This window comes from Mustelus asterias, unplaced genomic scaffold (genome assembly GCF_964213995.1).
Source record: "Mustelus asterias unplaced genomic scaffold, sMusAst1.hap1.1 HAP1_SCAFFOLD_3177, whole genome shotgun sequence".
In the NCBI taxonomy this organism is placed as follows: domain Eukaryota; kingdom Metazoa; phylum Chordata; class Chondrichthyes; order Carcharhiniformes; family Triakidae; genus Mustelus; species Mustelus asterias.
The window spans coordinates 27,501-38,129 of record NW_027593122.1 but is presented as its reverse complement, the minus strand read 5'-3'; the positions used below and the strand labels follow the sequence as shown (position 1 = coordinate 38,129).

The following is a 10,629-nucleotide window of genomic DNA, read 5'->3' as shown; positions in this document are numbered from 1 at the left end:
AGAGGGGGAGGGGGAGAGAGGGGAGGGGAGAGGGGGAGGGTGAGGCGGGAGGAAGAGTGGTAGGGAGAGGGGGAGAGGGAGAGGGAGAGGGGGAGAGGGAGAGGGGGAGAGGGGGAGTGGGAGAGGGGGAGGGGAGAGGGAGGGGGGGAGGGAGAGGGAGGGAGGGAGAGGGAGGGGGGAGAGGAGGGGGGAGGGGGAGGGGGTGTGGTGGGGAGGGGAGGGGTAGGGGAGGGAGAGGGGAGGGGGAAGGGGAGGGAAGGGGGGAGGGGGAGGGAGGGACGGAGCGAGAGGTGGAGGGACGGATGGAGTCGAGGGAGAGAGCAAGGTGGGTGGTGAGGGAGATGTGGAGGGAGATGTGGAGGGAGATGTGGAGGGAGATGTGAGGGAGATGTGGAGGGAGATGTGGAGGGAGGTAGTGAGGGGGTGGAGGTAGTGAGGGAGGTGGAGGTAGTGAGGAGGTGGAGGGAGGTATGGAGGGAGGTAGTGAGGGAGGTAGTGAGGTAGGTGGTGAGTGAGGTGGAGGGAGGAGTGAGGTAGGTAGTGAGGGAGGTAGTGAGTGAGGTGGATGGAGGTAGTGAGGGAGGTGTGAGGGAGGTAGTGAGGGAGGTGGAGGGTTACCTCTGCTGCCTCCCAGCAGTAGGTGCTGAGGGTGCTTCCTCTGACGTTCTTCCTCCTCGAGGCTGATGCTGATCACCGTCCAGTCCATGGGCTGCTCATTCTGAGACACGGTAGTGAGGGCCCGGAACAGTGAGGGGATAGGGAGGGGCAGTGCCTCGAGGGAGCTCCGAGAGGAGGGACGACTCTGCTCAGCACTGCGCTCACTGCACAAACCTGGGGACAGAACAGAGCCTTCAGCAGTGAGGCAACTGCCTCCAACCCTACCTCCCAACCCTACCTCCCTCAAAACCCCCCACCTCCAACCCTACCTCCCTCAAAAAGCCCCACCTCCAACCCTACCTCCCTCAAATCCCCCACCTCCAAACCTACCTCCAACCCTACCTCCAACCCTACCTCCCTCAAAACCACCCACCTCCAACCCTACCTCCCTCAAAACCACCCACCTCCAACCCTATCTCCAACCCTACCTCCCTCAAAACCCCCACCTCCAACCCTACCTCCAACCCTACCTCCCTCAAATCCCCCCACCTCCAAACCTACCTCCAACCCTACCTCCAACCCTACCTCCCTCAAAACCACCCACCTCCAACCCTACCTCCAACCCTACCTCCCTCAAAACCAACCACCTCCAACCCTACATCCAACCCTACCTCCCTCAAAAACCCCCACCTCCAACCCTACCTCCTCAAAAACCCCCACCTCCAACCCTACCTCCCTCAAATCCCCCCACCTCCAAACCTACCTCCAACCCTACCTCCCTCAAAACCACCCACCTCCAACCCTACCTCCAACCCTACCTCCATCAAAACCCCCCACCTCCAACTCTACCTCCAACCCTACCTCCAACCCTCCCCTCCAACCCTACCTCCCTGAAAACGCCCTACCTCCAACCCTACCTCCCTCAAAACGCCCTACCTCCAAACCTACCTCCAACCCTACCTCCCTCAAAACGCCCTACCTCCAAACCTACCTCCAACCCTACCTCCCTCAAAACCCCCACTCCAACCCTACCTCAAAGAACAAAAGAACAAAGAACAGTACAGCACAGGAAACAGGCCCTTCGGCCCTCCAAGCCTGTGCCGCTCCTTGGTCCAACTAGACCAATCGTTTGTATCCCTCCATTCCCAGGCTGCTCATGTGACTATCCAGGTAAGTCTTAAACGATGTCAGCGTGCCTGCCTCCACCACCCTACTTGGCAGCGCATTCCAGGCCCCCACCACCCTCTGTGTAAAAAACGTCCCTCTGATGTCTGAGTTATACTTCGCCCCTCTCACCTTGAGCCCGTGACCCCTCGTGATCATCACCTCCGACCTGGGAAAAAGCTTCCCACCGTTCACCCTATCTATACCCTTCATAATGTTATACACCTCTATTAGATCTCCCCTCATTCTCCGTCTTTCCAAGGAGAACAACCCCAGTTTACCCAATCTCTCCTCATAGCTAAGACCCTCCATACCAGGCAACATCCTGGTTAACCTTCTCTGCACTCTCTCCAATGCCTCCAACCCTACCTCCCTCAGAACCCCCCACCTCCAACCCTACCTCCAACCCTACCTCCCTCAAAACCCCCCACCTCCAACCCTACCTCCCTCAAAACCCCCCACCTCCAACCTTACCTCCCTCAAAACCCCCCACCTCCAACCCTACCTCCAACCCTACCTCCCTCAAAACCCCCCACCTCCAACCCTACCTCCCTCAAAACCCCCCACCTCCAACCCTACCTCCCTCAAAACGCCGTACCTCCAAACCTACCTCCAACACTACCTCCAACCCTACCTCCCTCAAAACACCCTACCTCCAAACATACCTCCAACCCTACCTCCCTCAAAATGCCCTACCTCCAAACATACCTCCAACACTACCTCCAACCCTACCTCCCTCAAAACGCCCTACCTCCAAACCTACCTCCAACCCTACCTCCAAACCTACCTCCCTCAAAACCCCCCACCTCCAACCCTACCTCCAACCCTACCTCCCTCAAAACGCCCTACCTCCAACCCTACCTCCAACACTACCTCCAACCCTACCTCCCTCAAAGCGCCTCACCTCCAACCCTACCTCCAACCCTACCTCCCTCAAAACACCCTACCTCCAAACCTACCTCCAAACCCCTCCCTCCAAATCCCCTACCCTCCCTCCAAATCCCCTAGCCTCCCTCCAACCTCCCTCCAAACCCCTCCCTCCAAACCCCTACGTAAGAACATAAGAACTAGGAGCAGGAGTGGGCCATCTGGCCCCTCGAGCCTGCCCCGCCATTCAATAAGGTCATGGCTGATCTTTCCGTGGACTCAGCTCCACTTACCCGCCCGCTCACCATAACCCTTAATTCCTTCACTGTTCAAAAATCTATCTATCCTTGCCTTAAAAACATTCAACGAGGGAGCCTCAACTGGGCAGGGAATTCCACAGATTCACAACCCTTTGTGTGAAGAAGTTCCTCCTCAACTCAGTCCTAAATCTGCTCCCCCTTATTTTGAGGCCATGCCCCCTAGTTCTAGTTTCACCCGCCAGTGGAAACAACTTCCCTGCTTCTATCTTATCTATTCCCTTCATAATCTTATATGTTTCTATAAGATCTCCCCTCATTCTTCTGAATTCCAATGAGTACAGCCCCAGTCTACTCAGTCTCTCCTCATAAGCCAACCCTCTCAACTCCGGAATCAACCTAGTGAATCTCCTCTGCACCCCCTCCAGTGCCAGTATATCCTTTCTCAAGTAAGGAGACCAAAACTGTACACAGTGCTCCAGGTGTGGCCTCACCAGCACCTTATACAGCTGCAACATAACCTCGCTGTTTTTAAACTCCATCCCTCGAGCAATGAAGGGCAAATTTCCATTTGCCTTCTTAAATTACCTGCTGCACCTGCAAACCAACTCCTTGAGATTCCTGCACAAGGACACCCAGGTCCCTCTGCACAGCAGCATGCTGCAATTTTTTACCATTTAAATAATACTCCATTTTGCTGTTATTCCGACCAAAATGGATGACCTCACATTTACATAGAACAGTACAGCACAGAACAGGCCCTTCGGCCCACGATGTTGTGCCGAGCTTTATCTGAAACCAAGATCAAGCTATCCCACTCCCTATCATCCTGGTGTGCTCCATGTGCCTATCCAATAACTGCTTAAATGTTCCTAAAGTGTCTGACTCCACTATCACTGCAGGCAGTCCATTCCACACCCCAACCACTCTCTGCGTAAAGAACCTACCTCTGATATCCTTCCTATATCTCCCACCACGAACCCTATAGTTATGCCCCCTTGTAATAGCTCCATCCACCCGAGGAAATAGTCTTTGAACGTTCACTCTATCTATCCTCTTCATCATTTTATACACCTCTATTAAGTCTCCCCTCAGCCTCCTCCGCTCCAGAGAGAACAGCCCTAGCTCCCTCAACCTTTCCTCATAAGACCGACACTCCAAACCAGGCAGCATCCTGGTAAATCTCCTCTGCACTCTTTCCAGCGCTTCCACATCCTTCTTATAGTGAGGTGACCAGAACTGCACACAATATTCCAAATGTGGTCTCACCAAGGTCCTGTACAGTTGCAGCATAACCCCACGGCTCTGAAACTCCAACCCCCTGTTAATAAAAGCTAACACACTATAGGCCTTCTTCACAGCTCTATCCACTTGAGTGGCAACCTTTAGAGATCTGTGGATATGGACCCCAAGATCTCTCTGTTCCTCCACAGTCTTCAGAACCCTACCTTTGACCCTGTAATCCACATTTAAATTAGTCCTACCAAAATGAATCACCTCACATTTATCAGGGTTAAACTCCATTTGCCATTTTTCAGCCCAGCTCTGCATCCTATCAATGTCTCTTTGCAGCCTACAACAGCCCTCCACCTCATCCACTCCTCCACCAATCTTGGTGTCATCAGCAAATTTACTGATCCACCCTTCAGCCCCCTCCTCCAAGTCATTAATAAAAATCACAAAGAGCAAAGGACCAAGCACTGATCCCTGCGGCACCAACATTGTACTCCATCTGCCAGACCCTCGCCCACTCACTTAGATTATCTATATCCCTTTGGAGACTTTCAGCGTCCTCTGCACACTTTGCTCTTCCACCCATCTCAATGTCATCTGTGAATTTTGACACACTACACTTGGTCCCCAACTCCAAATCATCTATGTAAATCGTAAACAATTGCGGTCCCAACACTGATCCCTGAGGCACACCACTAGTCACTGATCGCCAACCAGAAAAACACCCATTTACCCCCACTCTTTGCTTTTTGTTAGTTAACCAATCCTCTATCCATGCTAATACATTACCCGTAACACTACCCTCCCTCCAAACCCCCTACCCTCCTTCCAAACCCCCTCCCCTCCCTCCAAACCCTCTCCCTCCAAATCCCCTCCCTCCAAACCCCCTCCCTTCCCTCCGAACCCCCTCCCTCCAAACCCCTCTACCCTCCCTCCAAACCCTCCCTCCAATCCTCCTTCCCTCCCTCCAAACCCTCTACCTTCAGAGTTATGGGTCAAAGTGATCTAGAGGTACATGGTCACAGCTCCTTGAAAGTGGAGTCACAGGTGGACAGAGTGGTGAAGAAGGCATTCGGCATGCTTGGTTTCATCGGTCAGAACATTGAATACAGGAGTTGGGACGTCTTGTTGAAGTTGTACAAGACATTGGTAAGGCCACACTTGGAATACTGTGTACAGTTCTGGTCACCCTATTATAGAAAGGATATTATTAAACTAGAAAGAGTGCGGAAAGGATTTACTCGGATGCTACCGGGACTTGAAGGATTGAGTTATGAGGAGAGGCTGGATAGACTGGGACTTTTTTCCCTGGAGCGTAGGAGGCTGAGGGGTGATCTTATAGAAGTCTATAAAATAATGAGGGGCACAGATCAGCTAGATAGTCAACATCTTTTCCCAAAGGTCGGGGAGTCTAAAACTAGAGGGCATAGGTTTAAGGTGAGAGGGGAGAGATACAAAAGTGTCCAGAGGGGCACTTTTTTCACACAGAGGAGGTGAGTGTCTGGAACAAGCTGCCAGAGGCAGTAGTAGAGGCGGGTACAATTTTGTCTTTTAAAAAGTGTTTAGATAGTTACATGGGTAAGATGGGTATAGAGGGATATGGGGCAAATGCAGGCAATTGGGATTATCTTAGGGGTTAAAAACTGGGCGGCATGGACAAGTTGGGCCAAAGGGCCTGTTTCCCTGCTGTAAACCTCTATGACTCATGACAGACTTTTGGGGGAGTCAGGAGGTGAGTTACTCTCCGCAGGATTCACAGCCTCTAACCTGCTCTGGTAGCCAGTGTGTTTCCCTGACTGTGTACACTTCAATTTCTGGTCAATGGGTGACCCCCAGGATGTTGATAGTGGGGGGGAAGGGGGAATTTAGCCATGGTAATGCCATTGAATCAAGGAGGAGATGGTTAGGTTCTGTACAAACAAAACATACCGTTCACAGAGAAGGAAAGGAGAGGGTGCAGAATGTGGTGTTACAGTCATAGCTAGGGTGTAGAGAAAGATCAACTTAATGCGAGGTAGGTCCATTCAAAAGTCTGACAGCAGCAGGGAAGAAGCTGTTCTTGAGTCGGTCGGTACGTGACCCCAGACTTTTGTATCTTTTTCCCGACGGAAGAAGGTGGAAGAGAGAATGTCCGGGGTGCGTGGGGTCCTTAATTATGTTGGCTGCTTTTCCCCGAGGCAGCGGGAAGTGTAGACAGAGTCAATGGATGGGAGGCTGGTGATGGATTGGGCTACATTCACGACCCTTTTGTAGTTCCTTGTGGTCTTGGGCAGAGCAGGAGCCCCAGACCAAGCTGTGGATTCTCTGCTGTCGGAGAGGTGGGGGGGGACTCAGTGAGTGGCAGGAGGTCACAGAGTGGGAGAGGGGTGGGGAAAGCTGAGGGTTAGGGAATGGCCGGGCAGGATGGGATTGTCGGGGGTGGGTGGGGAGAGAGAAAAGACCCCCACTTACCAATACAGCCACAGCACTGGTCCCACAGCACTCCAAGACACAACATGCACTCCCGGCAGCAGGGGCAGTCCGATCCCACAGACTGACACTGGCAAAGCTCCTGAGAGAGAGAACGAGAGAGACGGCTACAAAACACAGACAACAGGTCACAGAATCCCCGACAGTGCTGAACGAGGCCATTCGGCCCATCGAGCCTGCACCGACCACAATCCCACCCAGGCCCTATTCCCGTAACCCCACACATTTACCCTGCTAATCCCACTGACACTAAGGGACAATTTAGCATGGCCAATCCACCCTAACCTGCACATCTTTGGACACTAAGGGACAATTTAGCATGGACAATCCACCCTAACCTGCACATCTTTAGACACTAAGGGGCAATTTAGCATGGACAATCCACCCTAACCTACACATCTTTGGACAAAGAACAAAGAACAAAGAACAGTACAGCACAGGAAACAGGCCCTTCGGCCCTCCAAGCCTGTGCCGCTCCTTGGTCCAACTAGACCAATCGTTTGTATCCCTCCATTCCCAGGCTGCTCATGTGACTATCCAGGTAAGTCTTAAACGATGTCAGCGTGCCTGCCTCCACCACCCTACTTGGCAGCGCATTCCAGGCCCCCACCACCCTCTGTGTAAAAAACGTCCCTCTAATATCTGAGTTATACTTCACCCCTCTCAGCTTGAGCCCGTGACCCCTCGTGATCGTCACCTCCGACCTGGGAAAAAGCTTCCCACTGTTCACCCTATCTATACCCTTCATAATCTTGTATACCTCTATTAGATCTCCCCTCATTCTCCGTCTTTCCAAGGAGAACAACCCCAGTCTACCCAATCTCTCCTCATAGCTAAGACCCTCTATACCAGGCAACATCCTGGTAAACCTTCTCTGCACTCTCTCCAATGCCTCCACGTCCTTCTGGTAGTGCGGCGACCAGAACTGGACGCAGTACTCCAAATGTGGCCCAACCAGCGTTCTATACAGCTGCAACATCAGACTCCAGCTTTTATACTCTATACCCCGTCCTATAAAGGCAAGCATACCATATGCCTTCTTCACCACCTTCTCCACCTGTGTTGCCACCTTCAAGGACACTAAGGAACAATTTAGCATGGCCAATCCACCCTAACCTACACATCTTTGGACACTAAGGGACAATTTAGCACGGCCAATCCACCCTAACCTACACATCTTTGGACACTAAGGGACAATTTAGCACGGCCAATCCACCCTAACCTGCACATCTTTGGACACTAAGGGACAATTTAGCACGGCCAATCCACCCTAACCTGCACATCTTTGGACACTAAGGGACAATTTAGCCCCTTCTCCAGCCTGTCACATAGGGAACAGGAGGAGGCCATTCAGCCCCTCTCTTTCCAGCCTGTTACACAGGAACAGGAGGAGGCCCCATTCAGCCCCTTTTCCAGCCTATTATATAGGAACAGGAGGAGGCCATTCAGCCCCTTCTCCAGCCTGTTACACAGGAACAGGAGGAGGCCCCATTCAGCCCCTTCTCCAGCCTGTTACACAGGATCAGGAGGAGGCCCCATTCAGCCCCTTCTCCAGCCTGTTACACAGGAACAGGAGGAGGCCCCATTCAGCCCCTTCTCCAGCCCGTTACACAGGAACAGGAGGAGGCCCCATTCAGCCCCTTCTCCAGCCTGTTACACAGGGAGCAGGAGGGGCCATTCAGCCCTTCTTGAGCCTGTCCCATCAACCCCTTTGTCTGGAACCTCCTTAATCTCCGTCCCAAACACAAATCTCGCGATCTCAAGTTTGAGATTTCCCATTGAATCCTCAACAGTGGAAACAATCGCTCTGTCTGTCCGCTGAAATCTTTTAATCATCTTAAAGGCTTGTTTAAATCAGCCTTAACCCCCCATTCCCCCCCTGCCTGACATCCAAACAATAGCACCTTCCAAACCCACCATGGGGCTACATTCACGACCCTTTGTAGTTTCTTGCGGTCTTGGGCAGAGCAGGAGTCAGACCGAGCTTTCATTGCGAGAGGGATGGAGTTTAAAAACAGCGAGGTTATGTTGCAGCTGTATAAGGTGCTGGTGAGGCCACACCTGGAGTACTGTGTACAGTTTTGGTCTCCATACTTGAGAAAGGATATACTGGCACTGGAGGGGGTGCAGAGGAGATTCACTAGGTTGATCCCGGAGTTGAGAGGGTTGGCTTCTAGAACATAGAACATAGAACAGTACAGCACAGAACAGGCCCTTCGGCCCACGATGTTGTGCCGAGCTTTATCTGAAACCAAGATCAAGCTATCCCACTCCCTATCATCCTGGTGTGCTCCATGTGCCTATCCAATAACCGCTTAAATGTTTCTAAAGTGTCTGACTCCACTATCACTGCAGGCAGTCCATTCCACACCCCAACCACTCTCTGCGTAAAGAACCTACCTCTGATATCCGTCCTGTATCTCCCACCACGAACCCTATAGTTATGCCCCCTTGTAATAGCTCCATCCACCCGAGGAAATAGTCTTTGAACGTTCACTCTATCTATCCCCTTCATCATTGTATAAACCTCTATTAAGTCTCCCCTCAGCCTCCTCCGCTCCAGAGAGAACAGCCCTAGCTCCCTCAACCTTTCCTCATATGACCTACCCTCCAAACCAGGCAGCATCCTGGTAAATCTCCTCTGCACTCCTTCCAGCACTTCCACATCCTTCCTATAGTGAGGTGACCAGAACTGCACACAATATTCCAAATGTGGTCTCACCAAGGTCCTGTACAGTTGCAGCATAACCCCACGGCTCTTAAACTCCAACCCCCTGTTAATAAAAGCTAACACACTACAGGCCTTCTTCACAGCTCTATCCACTTGAGTGGCAACCTTTAGAGATCTGTGGATATGGACCCCAAGATCTCTCTGTTCCTCCACAGTCTTCAGAACCCTACCTTTGACCCTGTAATCTGAGGAGAGACTGAGTAGACTGGGGCTATACTCATTGGAATTCAGAAGAATGAGGGGAGATCTGAGAGAAACATATAAGATGATGAAGGGAATAGATAAGATAGAAGCAGGGAAGTTGTTTCCACTGGCGGGTGAAACTAGAACGAGGGGGCATGGCCTCAAAATAAGGGGGAGCAGATTTGGGACTGAGTTGAGGAGGAACTTCTTCACACAAAGGGTTGTGAATCTGTGGAATTCCCTGCCCAGTTGAGGCTCCCTCATTGAATGTTTTTAAGGCAAGGTTAGATAGATTTTTGAACAGTGAAGGAATTAAGGGTTATGGTGAGCGGGTGGGTAAGTGGAGCTGAGTCCACGGAAAGATCAGCCATGATCTTATTGAATGGCGGGGCAGGCTCGAGGGGCCAGATGGCCCACTCCTGCTCCTAGTTCTTATGTTCTAATGTACAACCAGAAAGAATGCTTTCTATGGGGCATCTATAAAAGTTGGTGAGAGTCGTAGCTGACATGCCAAATTTCCTTAGTCTTCTGAGAAAGTAGAGGCGTTGGTGGGGCTTTCTTAACCATAGTGTCGGCATGGGGGGGACCAGGACAGGTTGTTGGTGATCTGGACACCTAAAAACTTGAAGCTCTCGACCCATTTCTGACTTCGTCCCTGTGGGTGGCACAGTGGTTAGCACGGGTTCGATTCCTGGCTCGGGTCACTGTCTGTGTGGAGTCTGCATGTTCTCCACGTGTCTGCGTGGGTTTCCTCCGGGTGCTCCGGTTTCCTCCCACAGTCCAAAGATGTGCAGGTTAGGGTGGATTGGCCATGCTAAATTGTCCCTTAGTGTCCAAAGATGTGCAGGTTAGGGTGGATTGGCCATGCTAAATTGTCCCTTAGTGTCCAAAGATGTGTAGGTTAGGTGGATTGGCTATGCTAAATTGCCCCTTAGTGTCCAAAGATGTGTAGGTTAGGTGGATTGGCTATGCTAAATTGCCCCTTAGTGTCCAAAGATGTGCAGGTTAGGGTGGATTGGCCATGCTAAATTGTCCCTTAGTGTCCAAAGATGTGTAGGTTAGGGTGGATTGGCCATGCTAAATTGTCCCTTAGTGTCCAAAGATGTGTAGGTTAGGTGGATTGGCCAT

General features: G+C 51.8%; 1 long non-coding RNA gene across 1 annotated transcript in view; it reads right to left on the bottom strand.

Annotated features, from left to right (window-relative positions):
• Positions 1 to 618: 618 nt before the first annotated feature.
• Positions 619 to 10,629, bottom strand: part of LOC144490332 (uncharacterized) — a 32,359-nt gene continuing 22,348 nt past the window's right edge. The window contains exons 3-4 of the long non-coding RNA XR_013497221.1: positions 6,570 to 6,669; positions 619 to 831 (exon numbers count right to left, since the gene is read on the bottom strand). This is a non-coding gene — a long non-coding RNA (uncharacterized LOC144490332). The remainder of the gene's footprint in view (positions 832 to 6,569; positions 6,670 to 10,629) is intronic.